A 17,895-nucleotide genomic window follows, 5' to 3' on the forward strand; every position below is an offset into this window, starting at 1 on the left:
TGCCAGATTGGTAACTGGAATTTGGAATTTTGTTTACAAATAAAATTTAAGTTGCAGTATTCTTTAGAGGGCTTCTATTGAGTTGCTCTGTAGTGAAATGTTACACACTATCTTGTGAGAGCAGCAGTAGAAAGAGGCCCTGAGATCAAGGACAGCCTGTGATGCTTTATTTCTGTGGGAACTACCATTCTTGGTTAGTTATAGTATCAGTAAATTAAGAATATTTACTTTCTAGCATCCTTTGTCAGTGACATGATTTCCAACTGAATAATTAATTGACTTCACTATTGCTTTGAAAGTGAGTTCTTTGGTGCATGTTAAAATCTGAATATTTTGTTTCCAGTTTCTTTCCTTTTTTTTGGAGACGGAGTCTTGCTCTGTTGCCCACGCTGGAGTGCAGTGGCACGATCTCGGGTCACTGCAGCCTCCACCTCCTGGGTCCAAGTAATTCTCCTGCCTCAAACTCCTGAGTAGCTGGAACTACAGGCACGCGCCTCCATGCCCGGCTAATTTTTGTATTTTTAGTAGAGATGGGGTTTCACGGTGTTGGCCAGGCTGGTCTCGTACTCCTGACCTCAGGTGATCCACCTGCCTCGGCCTCCCAAAGTGCTGGGATTACAGGCGTGAGCCACTGCATCCAGCTTGTTTACCGTTCCTTTCTGATCACTCGATGTTGAAACCCACACAGTTCCACTGTCAGGTTCAACTTGGTGCACCACCTGTGAGTGTGACTGGGAGGAGGAAACAAAGAGAAAGTTGGTTTTGCTGGGAAGGTGTTGTCCCACTGGCCTCTGCCCTGGTACCTAGAAGGAGATTAGTCTGAGGGCTGGGGCCCTGTGGGCCGTTGTGCAGCCGCCTCTCTCCACCAGGCATTACTGGTGGGTTTCCCTGGAGGAAGCTCTTCTCACCATGTGTGGAGGTCATATTTTATGAGATCTGACCTTTCCAAATCTAAACAGGAACTGTGTTCTATAACATAGACATGTTTTCAAAGTTGTATTTTGGCTCTTTGGAAATTGTGATTACAAACTACATTATTCTCTTAGGAACTCAGTTTGCACAAAAGTATAAATTTTCAGTTATAGAGAAGAATGAACTTAGAAGGTGGTGTTTTAATGAAATATCAATATATTTTACAAGTATTTAAACTCATTTATGTTAACATATACATCATTGTAACTCTAAAGTGGTGTATTTCTAGTTAACGTGTGTGCAGTTAGTATTTAATGTTGCTTGGAAATGCCTAGTTGTTTCGATTGGAAAGCACAGAATAATGCTTTTGAATAAAACTGTTTATAGAGCAATATTAGGTACTCTAACTTTCAATTACTTCTGCTCAGGAAACACATATAGGCTGTCAGTGAGTGGACTGTTCAGTTTTTGGATTCACCACTCCATGACATTTGAAACCTCTGATACATCGATTTCTGTCATGTGGAAAAGCCAACCTTTCCCCACTTCCCAAATCTTGCCAGGTATCTAATGACAATTGTGGAGAATTCTTGAAACTTAAGGAAGAAAAGTAGCTGATTCAGCCCAGATTTGGAGGCTTAATGAGGAAATTTGGAAAGTATAGGTAGTAAACTTTTTAAGTTTTAAAGGAAGATTGTGGCCTGGTGTGGTGGCTCATGCCTGTAATCCCAGCACTTTGGGAGGCCAAGGTGGAGGATTGGTTGAGCCCAGGAGGACAAGACCAGCCTGAGCAACCTGACAAAACCCAGTCTCTATAATAAATGTAAAAATAAAATGTTATAAAAATGTAAAAATTAGCTGAGCATGGTGACGCACACCTGTGGTCCCAGTTACTCTGGAGTCTGAGGTGGGAGGATCACTTGGGCTTGGGAGGTCAAGGCTTCAGTGAGCAGTGATCGTGCCACTACACTCCAGCCTGGGCGACAGAGTGAGACCCTGTCTTAAAAATAAATAAAAGATTATTATTTTTGGCTCATATTTTCTTATCACCACAGTGGTTGCATGGGACAAGAGTCATTTCAACTTTTTTTTTTTTTTTTTGAAATGGAGTCTCACTCTGTCACCCAGGCTGGAGCGCAGTGGCAAGATCTCAGCTCGCTGCATGCTCTGCCTCCCAGGTTCATGCCATTCTTCTGCCTCAGCCTCCCAAGTAACTGGGACTACAGGCACCTACCACCATGCCCGGCTAATTTTTTGTTTTGTTTTGTTTTTTGAGTCGGAGTCTCGCTGTGTCACCCAGGCTGGAGTGCAGTGGCGTGATCTCGGCTCACTGCAAGCTCCGCCTCCCAGGTTCACGCCATTCTCCTGCCTCAGCCTCCCGAGTAGCTGGGACTACAGGCCCTGCCCCACGCCTGGCTAATTTTTTCTATTTTTAGTAGAGACGGGGTTTCATTGTGTTAGCCAGGATGGTCTCGATCTCCTGACCTCGTTATCCACCCACCTCGGCCTCCCAAAGTCCTGGGATTCCAGGCGTGAGCCACTGCGCCCGGCTGAATTTTTTTGTGTTTTTAGTAGAGACGGGGTTTCACTGTGTTAGCCAGGATAGTCTCGATCTCCTGACCTCGTGATCCGCCTGCCTCGGCCTCCCAAAGTGCTGGGATTACAGGTGTGAGCCACTGCGCCTGGCCGAGTCATTTCAACTTTCATTGTAGGTTTTTGTCTTTAATTTTCCTATAGCTTGATTGGTTTCCTCTGTGAAATCTAGGACCTTAATGCTGTGCTTTGCATGTATATTTCTTTTCTTTTTTTTTTTTCTTTTTTGAGACGGAGTCTCACTCTGTTGCCCAGGCTGGAGTGCAGTGGTGCGTTCTTGGCTCACTGCAAGCACCGCCTCCCACGTTCAAGCAGTTCTCTGCCTTAGCCTCCCAAGTAGCTGGGACTACAGGCACCTGCCACCATGCCTGGCTAATTTTTGTATTTTTAGTAGAGATGGGGTTTTACCATCTTAGCCAGGCTGGTCTTGAACTCCTGACCTCATGATCCACCCGCCTTGGCCTCCCAAAGTGCTGGGATTACAGGCATGAGCCACCATGCCCAGCCTTGCATGTATATTTCTTTATGCTATTTTTGAAAATACCTTGGCTGGGCGCGGTGGCTCAACCCTGTAATCCCAGCACTTTGGGAGGCCGAGGCGGGTGGATCACGAGGTCAGGAGATCGAGACCATCCTGGCTAACATGGTGAAACCCCGTCTCTACTAAAAATACAAAAAACTAGCCGGGCGTGGTGGCGGGCGCCTGTAGTCCCAGCTACTCGGAGGCTGAGGCAGGAGAATGGCGTAAACCCGGGAGGTGGAGCTTGCAGTGAGCCGAGATCGTGCCACTGCACTCCAGCCTGGGTGACACAGCGAGACTCCGTCTCAAAAAAAAAAAAAAAAAAAAAAAAGAAAATACCTTGATACGTTTGAAGGAACATATAAAACACTTTATAGTTTCCAAATGTAAATAGTAACAAATACGGACAACCCAATGAGATGAATTTGTTGTCTTTCATCTTTGTCATATACAAATACTGTCTCCTGTGTTAAATATTTTTCCCACATCTTATTTGTAACAGCTAGTGTTGCATTTGGATGGAGCTGATGTTTGAAATCCTAGCCTATGGGCATTGGACAGGCCCCAGTGGTCTTCTGCCCTGGCTGCTGTGTGACCTGCAGACCAGGAGGGAGGCCTCCGGGTTGATGCTGGTGTGGACACGCGTCACAGAGGCAGAACATGGGTTTCCAGTTCGCAGTCCGGGGCATCTTCTCTCGAGATGTGTTTCCTCTTCATGAATAGAATTAATCCTCCCAGTCTTCTGGGTGGTTCCTCATTTGTGGCTTTTCTCACCAGGAGTGTGACAGTATCTTCTCAGAGTCCTCCTCCATGGATGTGAATGCCCGTAGCTGTTAGTGTGGGGATGGCCAGCCCAAGGTGTGAGTGGGATGACACCACCGAATTTAATAAGTAAGGGTTAACTGACACAGTGCTAAACATCGCATAATAAACAGTGCTAGGATTACAGGCGTGAGCCACTGTACCTGGCTCAGATACATTTTATCTTAATGATTTCTGTGGATAGAATGTTTGCATAACATGGGAACACTTTTTAAAAATAATAGACTTAAGAAATAGATCTTTTGAGTAAGATCTGAATTATAGGGAAATATTAGGATTGCATGATAAAAATTAGGTTATAATATAATTTAGATCATGTAGATTCTATGGTAGCTGTTTGATACTGACTGTAATAGCATGAGATAGGACAGCTGAAACCATTAAACATTAACAACCCAGCCCTATCTTTTCTGTCTTAAAACTGCAGGCCAGGTGTGGTGGCTCACACCTGTAATCCCAGCACTTTGGGAGGCCAAGGTGAGTGGATCAGGAGTTTGAGACCAGCCTGGCCAACAAGGTGGAAACCCATGTCTATTAAAAATTCAAAAATTAGCCGGGTATGGTGGCACGGGTAGTCCCAGCTACTCGGGAGGCTGAGGCAGGAAGATCTCATGAACCCAGGAGGCGGAAGTTGCAGTGAGCTGAGATTGCGCCACTGCACTCCAGCCTGGGCAACAGAGCAAGACCCTGCCTCCAAAAAAGAAAAACCCCTTCCTTCCATGGCAGTTGGGCTTTACAAGTGAACAGCATCTATCTTAAATCTAGATTTCAAAGAAATAAAATTGGATTTGAAGAAATAGTTCTCACTTCAGGATACCACTGTGTGAGCTACCTGAAAAATTAAAATGTGCAGTGAATTGTCCTTCAAGCAAAATACTCAAATGCATGTAAATCACAGAACTCACAACACTGCAGGGTTGACAGAGAGCACCTCTGCTTGCCTCCACCCTCCCTCTTGTCGCCAAGCCAGGTGCCCTTAGATATCTCCTGTTTGTGCTGACATTAGTGATGCTGGATAAACAGGCAGGCACACAGGACTGTTAATTCCAAACTATATTAAATACAGTGAAACTGTCAAATGCTTTTCTCTGAAAAGAGACAGAAAGCTTTTTTTTTTTTTTTTTTTTGCTGGAAGAGACCAAAAACAATGTTACCATGTAATCTCATCCCAAAACATACCTGTTAGTCCTATGACATAATACCTATTAGTCCTTGACCATGTTTGTTTTATTCTTAGATTCTTAGTGTTATGGGATGACAGTATATTATGGTTACCTTAAATTTGTGTGAGGAGCTCACAGAAAGGCTCTCTTGCTGATGAGAATGGATGAGAGGGAACACACTCCCCTTAAATCTAAAATGAGAAGTGTTTTGGCAGTGTGAACTGGCAGTGTGAACTGTGTGTAGTAATCTTTCTTCCCCCCCCCCCCCCCACCCCCAATAGACTAGCCACTAACTAGGAGATAAAGGTCAAGTTTCAGTTTGATTTTAAACAATCTGTGTTGGGGGTTAGGTTTTTGGTTAGTTTTATTGATTGGTAGGTAACTGTGGCAACAAAATTGTTTTTTGATTAAAACTGCAAAAAGAATCGATATGTAATAGAGAACTTTGGATTTTTGTTTTTCTTAGGAATTAGACATTCAAAGATAACTTTGAATGGAATGATATAATTTCATTCAAATTCTGTCCTTGGATTGGAGCCTCTTTGGAGAACACTTGGGACCTACTGTAAGGTGATTCCCAGTGTTAATTTAGGTGATGATTTCCCTGACCTCCAGAATCGCAGAGTCGTAGGTTGGAAGACTGTTAGGAATTTTTTTTTCCCCCCAAGACAAGGTCTTGCTCTGTTACCCAGGCTGGAGTGTAGTGACTCTATCATGTCTCACTGTGGCTTTGACCTCCCAGGCTCGGGCAGTCCTCCAGTCTAAGCCTCCTGAATAGCTGGGACTATAGGCATGCACCCCTACACCTGGCTAATTTTTTATTTTCTGTGGAAACGAGGTCTTGCTGTGTTGCCCAGGGTGGAATTGAACTCAGGCTCAAGTAATCCTCCTACCTTGGCCTCCCAAATGTTGGGATTATAACCGTGAGCCACTGCGCTCCGCTGTGTGAGGAATTTGGGGAGGTCGTATGAACCTGCCCTCCAGCCTGCTCCCGCTCCCCTTGGGTAAACTAGGTTCTGAGCATTTTCCCTAACTGGTTTCTGGAGGAGCTGCCCTCTAACCAGCATTTCTTTCCTTCACAGGACTGTGGTCAGCCTCAAGCCTCCTTGCAGGTGCCTGCTTTGAAATATCTTTATTTTATTTTAGCCCTTTCTTTCTATTCTCATTGTTAGTGACCTAGCTAAAGCTCTCAAGTCCTCAGGCCTAAATGAATGCCTTTCCCACTTGAAGTTTTACATACCTCTGCCAGATCAGTCTCAAATTCTCTTCATCACTTCACCTTTCCAAAACTGCAATGCCTTCATATTCTGTTGCCTTTAAAATAAAAAGTTTGATATCCACAAGTCAGTATTAGAATTTGAAATTGACCCCAAAAGACGCATCTAATATTAGTTTTAGAAGTTAAGGTTATGGCCAAGTGCAGTGGCTCATGCGTGTAATCCCAGCACTTTGGGAGGCCAAGGTGGGCGGATTACAAGGTCAGTAGTTTGAGACCAGCCTGGCCAACATGGTCAAACCCCATCTCTATTAAAATACAAAAATTAGCCGGGCTGGTGGCGCACACCTGTAATCCCAGCTACTCAGGAGGCTGAGGCAGGAGAATCACTTAAACCCAGGAGGCAGAGGTTGCAGTGAGCTGAGGTGGGGGTGATTTTCTTTAAATATAGTTTAGCTTTTATCAATGTAATGCATTTACTTAGTTTTGGAAACCAAGCAGTACTACTGGGTTGTAATGCAAGACAGCAGTCCTTCTACCAGTTGCTTGCTCTGCGCTCCAACTTCCCACAGACTGCCACTTTTAACTCCTCTGTTTCTACTTATCATTTTAGTTAGGATCACATTTAGCTGCCAGTAATGGAGAACAAAGTGACAGTGACTTAAATAAAATCAGGTTGCTTTCTCTCACGTGAAGTTGACTTGTCCGCAGTCAGCACTGGTTGGACGGCCTTGCTCTAAGAAGCCTCCGGGGCTGTGGCCTTTTCCCACCCTCAGGCCACCATCTGAGACGGTGGCCATCCCACCCTCCTTCAGCCAAGCAGGCCGAGGGTGGGATGTTACTATAGAAGAACCGTGGATATTGGTGGGTGCTGAGCAATGCCTGCCTTAAATTTCATGTTTCTGTATAGCATGCTGGTACTGCTAATTTCTGATTTTTCCATTTTAGACATTGTCTGCTGACTTCTGCTGTAGAAGAGGCTTTAGAACTGTTCTACATTCTCCCTCCACTGCTTGAAACACATTCACCCCTTGCTCTTTTTCTGTGTCCCAAATATGTTTATATAATTTTGTTTAAATTGATATTCAGTGTCTACACTGTTTTTGTTAGGTAACTATCTTCACAGCTAAGCCATGTAAGATACAATTTACTAAGGGAAATACTTTTGTGTTATTGGAATGAATTTTCTTTCTTTCTTTTTTTTTTTTTTTTCTTGTAATAATCTCATGGAGTAAATTTTTGGTTTTTTTTTTTCTTTTTGGAGACAGAGGCTCACTCTGTTGCCCAGGCTGGAGTGCAGTGGCATGATCTCAGCTCACTGCAGCGTCTGCCTCCCGGGTTCAGGTGATTCTCCTGCCTCAGCCTCCCAAGTAGCTGGGATTACAGGCACCCGCCATCACGCCTGGCTAATTTTTGTGCTTTTAGTACAGATGGGGTTTCACCATGTTGTCCAGGCTGGTCTTGAACTCCTGACCTCCAGCAGTCCACCCGCATTGGCCTCCGAAAGTGCTGGGATTACAGGAGTGAGCCACTGCTCCCGGCCGGATTTTCTTTAGCTTGGTTTTCAGTGCATAGTCATGAATTTAGTGCCAGACGTTTAACTAGAACTCCTCCATTAAACACCTCTAATAATCTTATCACCTTCATCCCTTCCAGACCTGCCACTTCTCTGTTTCAGCCTGGGCTGTGTGTCCTGCAGGCCTGCTACTGAGCAGTCCTTGGAGTGCTTTTCATTCCTTGCAGGGATTATTTGTGTCTCTTTCCTCTGTTGAATTCCCTTTTCTGGATTCTGTGTCTTTTATCTTTCGGTGGAGTGAATCTTCTAGTAGCTTCCTGAGAAAGAATTCATCGGAGGTAGATTTTTTGAACCAAGTCTGTCTGAAAATGCTCTTTCTTTTGTTTTTTGTTTGTTTGTTTGTTTGTTGTTGGGAGATGGAATCTTACTCTGTTGCCCTGGCTGGAGTGCAGTGGCGTGATTTGAGCTCAGAGGAACCTCTGCCTCCCAGGTTCAAGTGATCCTCGTGCCTCTGCCTCCCGAGTAGCTGGGATTACAGGCGTGCACCACCATGCCTGGCTACTTTTTGTATTTTTAGTGCAGACAGCGTTTTGCCATGTTGGCCAGGCTGGTCTTGAACTCCTGCCTCAAGTGATCCGCCCACCTCGGCCTCCCAAAGTGCTGGGATTACAGGCATGAGCCACTGTGCCGGGCCTCGTTCGGAGTTTTTAAGGAAAGGTTCTCAACTTTATCCTCTAGTTTTTACATTGAATTTTTGTTTGTTTGTTTTTGTTTCTGTTTTTGTTTTGAGACAGAGTCTCGCTCTGTCACCGAGGCTGGAGTACAGTGGCGTGATCTTGGCTCACTGCAACCTCTGCCTCCCAGGTTCAAGCAATTCTCCTGCCTCAGCCTCCCGAGTAGCTGGGATTACAGGTGTCCGCCACCGTGTCCAGCTAAGTTTTGTATTTTCAGTAGAGATGGGGTTTCACCATGTTGGCCAGGCTAGTCTTGAACTCCTGACCTTGTGATCCACCCGCCTCGGCCTCCCAAAGTGCTGGGCTTACAGGCGTGAGCCACCGTGCCCAGCCAAGAACACTTAAAAATGAAAGATACGATGTCAGAAACCAAAATTCAATGTAAGGCTGGACGTGGTGGCTCATGCTTGTAATCCCAGCACTTTGGGAGGCCAAGGCAGGTGGATCACCTGAGGTCAGGAGTTTGAGACCAGACTGGCCAACATGGGGAAACTCCGTTTCTACTAAAAGTACAAAAACTAGCCGGGCATGGTGGCCGGTGCCTGTAATCCCAGCTACTCTGGTGACTGAGGCGGGAGAATCGCTTGAACCTGGGAGGCGGAGTTTGCAGTGAACTGAGATCACGCCACAGCACTCCAGCCTGGTTGACAGAGAGAGACTGTCTCCAAAAAAAAGTGTTGTTGTTCTCAGTCTTCCTTTTTATAACATCCTCTTTCTGTTTCGTGAAGGCAATGTGTTTTAGACACATTTCTCTTTGTTTAATGTTTTATTGATTCCTGCGCACGTCTGTTATGTAGATGTTTCCCTTTGCCTCCTATCTTGTCTGTTTCCTGCTCGTTCTTTTTCACCTGTTTTCTACTTTGGTTATTCTCTTTGTTAGAGGCGTCTCTCTGAAAATCTGGTGATTATTGACTGTGTTTCCATGATTATGAGTCGGCCGATTGGAAACTCCCTGTATGCATGGGGCAGACTTTTTAAGTGTTGAGTCTCACCATCAGGAAATAGAGCGTGGACCCTGCCAATTTGAGGGCCACTACCAGAAGTTAGTGATAGAATTCTTTATTTTGGGGCTGTAGGTCTCCCCAGGGAGAAGTTTCCAGTCTCCTGCTTGGGGTTTAGGGGTGGGGGGCATAGCTGTCGGTTTCTGGTAAGGTGGCTGAGGTGGAGGAGGGCTGCTGGGGGAGGATCTAACTGCTTTTCCTGTGGACTTGAAGTGCATGCTCTTTTCTGCCCATTAACCACAGGCCTTCAGCGATCTCAGCACCTCTTCTCATTCCCCAGTCTCGTTGCCTGCTGCCCAGTTAAGTTCTGGTTTTCTGGCTTTGCTGAGTTAGATACCACTCATCGGTTTGCTTTTTCCCACTGTGCAAAATCGTGTTGACATTTCTAGTCTGCTGTCGTCCCTTGTCATTCACTTAGCAAATATTTTTTAAGGACTTAAGATGTGCTAGGCATTGCAGCAGTGAAGAAAACAAAATTCCTGTTCTCCTGGAGCTCATGTTGTCCTTGAGGCTCTGTGGCAGTGTGATCATGTGCCGCCGTGGTTTCCAGGTGTGCGAGACGCCCCAGCTCTAACCTCTGCACAAAGTGAGGGTATAGTTCCTCTTTGTTTTGATTTGGATATGTTGCTGTTTCTATTCTTACACTTACTTACTTGAAAGAGTCCCCCATGAGTAGAAGGAGGAAATGGGATGAGGGGAGAGCAGGTTTTTCTCGTAACTGCACAAGCATTGGAGGAGAGAGGAGAAGGGGGTTATGAGACTGTGAAGAAGCAGGGAGTAGCTGAAGAAAGTGTTGAAAGGGGAAAAACGGTGGCTGGACAGCGCCTGCTCCTCGGGGCTGGACAGCTCCTGCTCCTCGGGGCTGGGAGGGTACAGGGGTCCCTGTGGAGACCATGTGATGTGGGGATGTTCACAGCTGGACTTTTGTGACTCCGGAGTTGCCTGTAGAAACTTCATCTTTCTGGAAATGTCATAGAGCTGTGTTTAACCTCCAGAGCTTTTGGTATCTAGGAAATCACTCATTGAAAATAGACCAGAGCAGAATAAGAAATATTCTTACCCCTAATCATTCTCTAGTGAGACACAAAGGTGACTAGAACTCCTTTACCACAGCACCCGAAACAGCACTTCAGCGCCCTTGCTCTGTTGTACTTCACCCTTGTTAGTGTGAAATCATTGAATTAAAATAATTCAATCTGTCACTTTGTTTAAAAAACTTAAATTGATGAGCTGAATTTATTTTTCAGCGTTTCTTCATTTTAGAGACAGAGTCTCCCTATGTTGGCCAGGCTGGTCTTGAACTCCTGAGCTCAAGGGATCCTCTTGCCTCGGCCTCCCAAAATACTGGGATTACAGGTGTGAGCCACCACACCCGACCCACCTTATACTGTAATTTGAAATACCATTTCTATTGACCCTTTACTATTGAGAAAGATGTTGATTTTATTAGTGGTTATGCAGCAATCCTTAAAGGTTAATTTTGGAGGCCAGGCATGGTGGCTCAACACCTGTAGTCCCAGCACTTTGGGAGGCCCAGGTGGGAACATTGCTTGAGCCCAGGAGCCTGAGCAACATAGTGAGATCCCTGTGTCTACAAAATTAAATTTAAAAAATTAGGGCTGGGCACAGTGGCTCTCGCCTGTAATCCCAGCACTTTGGGAGGCTGAGGCAGGCAGGTCATGAAGTCAGGAGATCGAGACCATCCTGGCCAACATGGTGACCCCATCTCTACTAAAAATACAAAAAATGAGCTGGGCGTGGTGACACGCACCTGTAGTCCCAGCTACTTGGGAGGCTGAGGCAGGAGAATGGTGTGAACCCAGGAGACGGAGCTTGCAGTGAGCTGAGATCGCACCTCTGCACTCCAGCCTGGGTGACAGAGCGAGACTCCGTCTCAAAAAAAAAAGCTGGCTGTGGTAGCAGGCACCTGTAGTTCAGCTACTCGGAAGACTGAGGCAGGAGAATGGCGTGAACCCGGGAGGTGGAGCTTGCAGTGAGCCGAGATCACGCTGCTGCGCTCGAGCCTGGGCGACAGAGCGAGACACGGTCTCAAAAAAAAAACCAAAAAGAAAAAGTAGCTGGCTGTGGTCATGTGCGCCTGTAGTTCATCTACTGGGGAGGATTGGTTGAACCCAGGAGGTTGAATCTGAAGTGAGCTATGATTGCACCACTGCACTCCAGCCTGGGCAACAGAGTGAGACTCTGTCTCCAAAAAGTAATAATAATAAATTTGCAGCTCTGTCTTAAATAGATGTTTGTTTTCTAACCCGAAGTATTTGAAACCAAATTGTTGAAAAGTCTTTGTTTATTGATAGAACAGCTTTCGGATGTACCTTTAAAATGAAACTGGATTCAAATATGTGGGAAATACTGTCTGACTAGCAGCAAATTGAGAAGTTACTGGAAATACTCTATTTCCAGTTTTACCAGTTAATTAAGGTGTCAGGGATGACATTGCTATTATACGGTATCAGAACAAGAAATATTTCTCAAAGCATCAGACATGGTTTTATGTAACCAAAATGAGAAGCCTGGGTATATTTCCTTCTACAAATATTTAGTTATTTTTTTAAAAAGCAAGATTTGTGTTTATGAAATTTTGATAATCCTTGTGACATAATATGTTAGGAGGATTTTTAAGCAGAAACCAGCTGTCAGCAATATAGAGAAACTTAAGTTGAATTATACTGCTGATAGTTTATTTATTTTAGTGAAGAAGAAAGGCTTCTCTACCATTTACAATTACCAGATAGTTTCTTTTTTCCTGTTGTTGTTTTTTTTTGGTAACAGCTTTATTGAGGTTCAAGTCATGCATAATTTACCTGCCTAAAGCATACAGTTCAGTGTCGGTGTATTTTAGTATATTCATCAAGTTGTGCAACCATCTCCGCCATCACCACCAAAGGAACCCTGTACTCTTTCGCTGTCACCCCCAACTCTACCCCTACCCCAGCCCTGAGCAACCACAAATCTATTTTCATTATATATCTGCTCGTTCTAGATATTTTCTGTAAGTGGCATCATATAATATGGGTCTTTCCTGACTGATACCATGTTGTCAAGGTTCGTCTCGTGTTACAGCATATGTAGTGCATCATGCCTTTTTATGGCCAAATAATACTCTGTTGTGTGGACAGCTGTCATTTTGTTTATCCATTCATCAGTTGATGGACATCTGTTTTTTTTTTTTTTGAAACGGAGTCTCAGTCTGTCGCCCTGGCTGGAGTGCAGTGGCCGATCTGAGCTCACTGCAAGCTCCGCCTCCCGGGTTTATGCCATTCTCTTGCCTCAGCCTCCCGAGTAGCTGGGACTACAGGTGCCCGCCACCTCGCCCGGCTAGTTTTTTGTATTTTTTAGTAGAGACGGGGTTTCACCGTGTTAGCCAGGATGGTCTCGATTTCCTGACCTTGTGATCTGACCGTCTCGGCCTCCCAAAGTGCTGGGATTACAGGCTTGAGCCACCGCGCCCGGCCGATGGACATCTGTTTACCTTTTGTTTGTTTATTTGTTGTTTTTTTGTTTTTTTGTTTGTTTTCAGAGTCTTGCTCTGTCGCCCAGGCTGGAGTGCAGTGGTGTGATCTTGGCTCACTGCAACCTTCGCCTCTTGGGTTCAAGCAGTTCTCCTGCCTCAGCCTCCCAAGTAGCTGGGGTTACAGGCGTGCGCCACCACACCCGACTTACTCCTGTATTTTTAGTAGAGGAGGTTGTTGGCCGCCTGGTTGGCCAGGCTGGCCTCAAACCCCTGACCTCAGGTGATCCACCTACCTGGGCCTCCCAAGTAATTTTTGTTTATTTTTAAATAACGATGCTGTGAACATTAATGTACAAGTTTTTGTGAGACACATGTTTTCATTTCCCTCGAGCGTATACCTCGGAGTGGAATTCCTGGGTCCTGTGAGGGCTCTGTGTTGAGCATCCTGAGGAACTGCCAGGTTGTTTTCTACAGCGGTCTGCGTTCCCGCCAGCCGCCCACAAGGGTTCCAGTTTCTCCACGTCCTTGACAACGCTTGTTATTTTCTGACTTAAAATTCTAACCGTCGTAGTGAGTGTGAAGTCGTTTCTCATTGTGGTTTTGATTTGCTTTTCCCTAATAGCGAATGTTGTTGAACATCTTTTCATGTGTTAGACATTTGTATATCTTTGGGATAAATGTCTATTCAAGTTGTTTACTCATTTAAAAAATTGGGTTGTTTTGGCCAGGCACAGTGGCTCACGCCTGTAATTCCAGCACTTTGGGAGGCTGAAGCGGGCGGATCACGAGGTCAGGAGATCGAGACTATCCTGGCTAACACGGTGAAACCCCATCTCTACTAAAAATACAAAAAAATTAGCCGGGCGTGGTGGCGGGCACCTGTAGTCCCAGCTACTCTGAGGCAGGAGAATGCAATGCAAGAGAATGAAGTGAAGAGGCAGGAGAATGACGTGAACCCGGGAGGCGGAGCTTGCGGTGAGCCGAGATCGCGCCACTGCACTCCAGCCTGGGCGACAGAGCGAGACTCCGTCTCAAAAAAAAAAGAAAAAATTGGGTTGTCTTTTTGTTGAATTTTAAGAGTTCTTTGTATATACTAGATAGAAGCCCCATATTGGACATAAGATTTTCAAATATTTTCTACCATTTTGTGGGTTGTCATTTCACTATCTTGATGGTAGCCTTTGAAGCACAGGTGTTCTTCATTTTGATGAAGTCTAATTTAACTTTTTTTTTTTAAACTGCTGATTTATTACAAGTCCCCAGGAGGGCTTCATTTTTTGTTTTCAACATCCTGTTCTTCAGCTTCCTTGTCTCTTTTTGCCCGTATGCCAAAGAGCCGGGCGTCGGCATGGACCGTGTGGAGACTAGCAAAGGCTTTGAGATTCTTCTCCTCAGTGATGACTTGGGCTTTGTCCTTCTCACATTTGGGATGGGCATGACCGGCCCTGTCAGCTGGGTGACCAGTTTCAGTTCTTCAGCAGAACTGTCTCCCTTACTGGGGGCCGAGGGCTTCCTGGGGAAGAGGATGAGTTTAGAGTGGTGCTCCTTCAGCCACAGCACCTTGGCCTGCAGGGACTCAGTGGACTCATTGGATCCACAGAGATGCCAATGGTCTTGTGAATGCTGGCCACCCTGAGCTCCTCCAGGCTGCAGCCGCGGCCGGTGCACACCTTGGTGTGAATACTGCTTCGTGCGGCACCACACGATGGGCCGGATGGGTCCTGATGCGGTGTGCAGGGCAACGTGGGGCACTTTGGCTTGCCCGGCCTTGCATTGCGGATCTTCCGGGCCGGCTGGTTGAACCACGTGGCCATGCGCCAGCTGCCAGTCCTTGTGGAAGTAGAGCTTTCATGCCATTCTGGCTGGGCACCATGGCTGCCTAGAGCCCTTCTGAGCAGGAAAACAAATTTAACTGTTTTTTGTTGGTTTTTTTTTGTGTGTCATATCTAAGAATCCATTGGCAATGCAAATTCACAAAGTTTCGTACCTGTGTTTTCTTTTACACCTGTGTTTTCTTCTGAGTTTTTTAGTTTCAGCATTTACATTTAGTTCTTTGATCAATTTTGAGTGAATTTTTGACATGAGGTAGAGCGGTTACATTCATTCTCTTGCATGCAGATATCCAGTTGTTCCAACAACGTTTGTCGAACAGACTATTCTTTCCCCTGTTGAATGGTCTTGAAATCCTTGTCAAAATCAGTTGACCATAAATGTATGAGTTTCTTTCTGGACTCTCAGTTGTATTCCATTAATGTATATGTCTGTTCTGATGCCAGTACCACACTGTCTTCATTACTGTTGCTTCATAGTAAGTTTTCAAATCAGGAAGTATGAGTCCTCCAACTTTGTTCTTTTTCAAGATTGTTTTGACAATTCTTTCTAAGTTCTTTGAGTTTCCATATGCATTTTAGGATCAGCTTGTCAGTTTCTGGTAGCAAGCCAGCTGGGATTCTTGTAAGGATTTCATTGAATCTGTAGGTCAATTTGGGGAGTATTGCCATCTTAACAATATTAAAAACTCTTGTCCCACGAACATAAGATGCCTTTCCACTTATTTAGATCTTTTAAAATTCAAAAAAAAGGACGGCTGTGGTGGCTCACGCCTGTAATCCCAACGCTTTGGGAGGCCGAGGTAGGCGGATCACCTGAGGTCAGGAGTTCAAGACCAGCCTGGCCAACATGGTGAAAACCTGTCTCTACAAAAATTAGCTGGGCGTGGTGGCAGCCGCCTGTAATCCCATGTACTCAGGAGGGTGAAGTGGGAGAATCGCTTGAACCCGGGAGGTGGAGGTTGCAGCGAGTCAGGATCACACCACTGCACTCTAGCCTGGGTGACAGAGCGAGACTCCGTCTCAAAAAATATAATAAATTAGATTTTAAAAAAAAGTTTCATAGTTTTCAGAGTGAGAGTTGTTTAGTTTTCTTTTTAATTGGGGTAAAAATATATAAAAATTTGCCACTTTAACTGTGTTTTTTTTTTTTTTTTTTTTGAGATGGAGTCTTGCGCTGTCACCCAGGCTAGAGTGCAGTGGCGCAGTCTTGGCTCACTGCAACCTCTGTCTCGCAAGTTCAAGCGATTCTCCTGCCTCAGCCTCCCAAGTAGCTGGGATTACAGGCACTCGCCACCACACCCGGCTAATTTTTGTATTTTTAGTACAGACGAGGTTCCACCATGTTGGCCAGGCTGGTCTCAAACTCTTGACCTCAGGCGATCCACCCACCTCAGCCTCCCAAAGTGTTGGGATACAGGTGCGAGCCACCACGCCTGGCCACTTTATCTATTTTTAAGTGTTCAATTCAGTGGCATTGATTACATTCACAGTGCAGGGTAAGAGTTTCTTAAATTTGTTCCTGAGATAAATTGATTTTTATATATTGATCTTATATCCTGCAAAATTGCTGAACTTTTTAATTAGTTTTAATAGCTTTTTAAATGAATTCCTTAGGATTTTTACATTTAAAAAATCACATAAATTTTATATATAAAATTATCTCTGAATGCAGATAGTTTTGCTTCTTCCTTTTGAACTTGGATACCTTTTATTTCTTTTTGTTGCCTACTTGCCCTGCCTAGTACCTTCAGTACAGTGTGGAGTGGAAATAGCACTAGTGAGCATTCTTGTCTTTCTTCTGACCTTAGGGAGAGAGCATGTAACCTTCACCATTAAGTATGGCATTAGCTGTGGGTTTTCATAAATGCCCCTTTTCAGGTTGAGAACGTTTCCTTCTGTTTCTAGTTTGTTAAGTTTTTGCCATGAAAAAAGGTGTTGGACTTTGTTGTGATTTTTCTGCATCCGTTGAGATACTTGTGTGACTCATTTTTTTCTGTTGATATGGTGTATTGCATTAATTGGTTTTTGTTTGTTGAACCAACCTTACATTCCTGGGATAAATCCCGCTTGATCATGGTATATAATTCTTTCTCCATGATGGTGAATTTAGTTTGCTAGTATTGCATTTTGTTGAAGAGTTTTGCATCTGTATTCATAAGAGAAATTGAGTCTAGTTTTCTTTCCTTGTATGTCGTTTTGTTTGTTTGGTATCAAGGTAATACAGGCCTTATAGAATGATTTAGGAAGCGTTCTCCTTTTTCTGGACGAGTTTGTGAAGAATTGGTAATAACTCTTACTTAAATGTTTGGTAGATGCACCTGTGAAGCTATCCAGCTTTCTTTGTGTGTTTTGGATTGCTAGTTCAATCTTTGTACCTGTTGTAGATCTATTAACATTTTCTCTTCAAGAGTCAATTTTGGTAGTTTGTGTCTTTTTATAAATTTGTCCATTTCACCTAGATTATCTAATTTGTTGGCATACGATGGTTCATAGTTTTTCTTAATAATCTTTATTTCTATTAATGTCAGTAGTAATGTCCCTTCTCTTATTTCCATCCTAGCAATTTGAGTTGCTGCTTTTTTTTTTTCCTTCGTCAATCTCAAAAAAGGGTTAAAATTGTACATTTTATGTTACATATATTTTACCATAATAAAAGGTAATTGTAACCTGTAATCCCAGTACTTTGGGAGGCTGAGGTGGGTGAATTGCTTAAGTCCAGGAATTCAAGACCAGCCTGGGCAACATAGTGAGACCCCGTCTCTACAAAAAAAAAATAGAAAAATTAGCTGGGCATGGTGGTGCTCACCTGTAGTCTCAGCTACTCAGCAGGCTGAGGTGGGAGGATTGCTTGAACCCAGGAAGTGGAGTTTGCAGTAAGCTGAGATCACGCCACTGCATTTCAGCCTGGGAACAGGGTGATACTGTGTCTCAAAAAATAAAAAGTAATTGTAAGTAAGAGTACTTGAGATCCATCCACGTGATTGGGAATAGCCGCAGCTTAGTTCCTTGTGGTTATTGTGTAGTGTGCACTGTATTCTCATCCCTCTCTTTATCTCTCCACTCCTGATGGACATCTGGGTTGCCCGCTTTGGGGCTATTAATGAGTGCTGTGAC

General features: G+C 44.5%; 1 protein-coding gene and 1 pseudogene across 1 annotated transcript in view; one reads left to right on the forward strand and one right to left on the reverse strand.

Moving 5' to 3' along the window:
* Positions 1-17,895, forward strand: part of CDC42BPB (CDC42 binding protein kinase beta) — a 124,750-nt gene that overhangs the window by 1,622 nt on the left and 105,233 nt on the right. The gene's annotated exons all lie outside the window — the stretch shown is intronic.
* Positions 14,069-14,822, reverse strand: LOC101018227 (annotated as a pseudogene).

This window comes from Papio anubis, chromosome 7 (genome assembly GCF_008728515.1).
Source record: "Papio anubis isolate 15944 chromosome 7, Panubis1.0, whole genome shotgun sequence".
Classification (NCBI taxonomy): domain Eukaryota; kingdom Metazoa; phylum Chordata; class Mammalia; order Primates; family Cercopithecidae; genus Papio; species Papio anubis.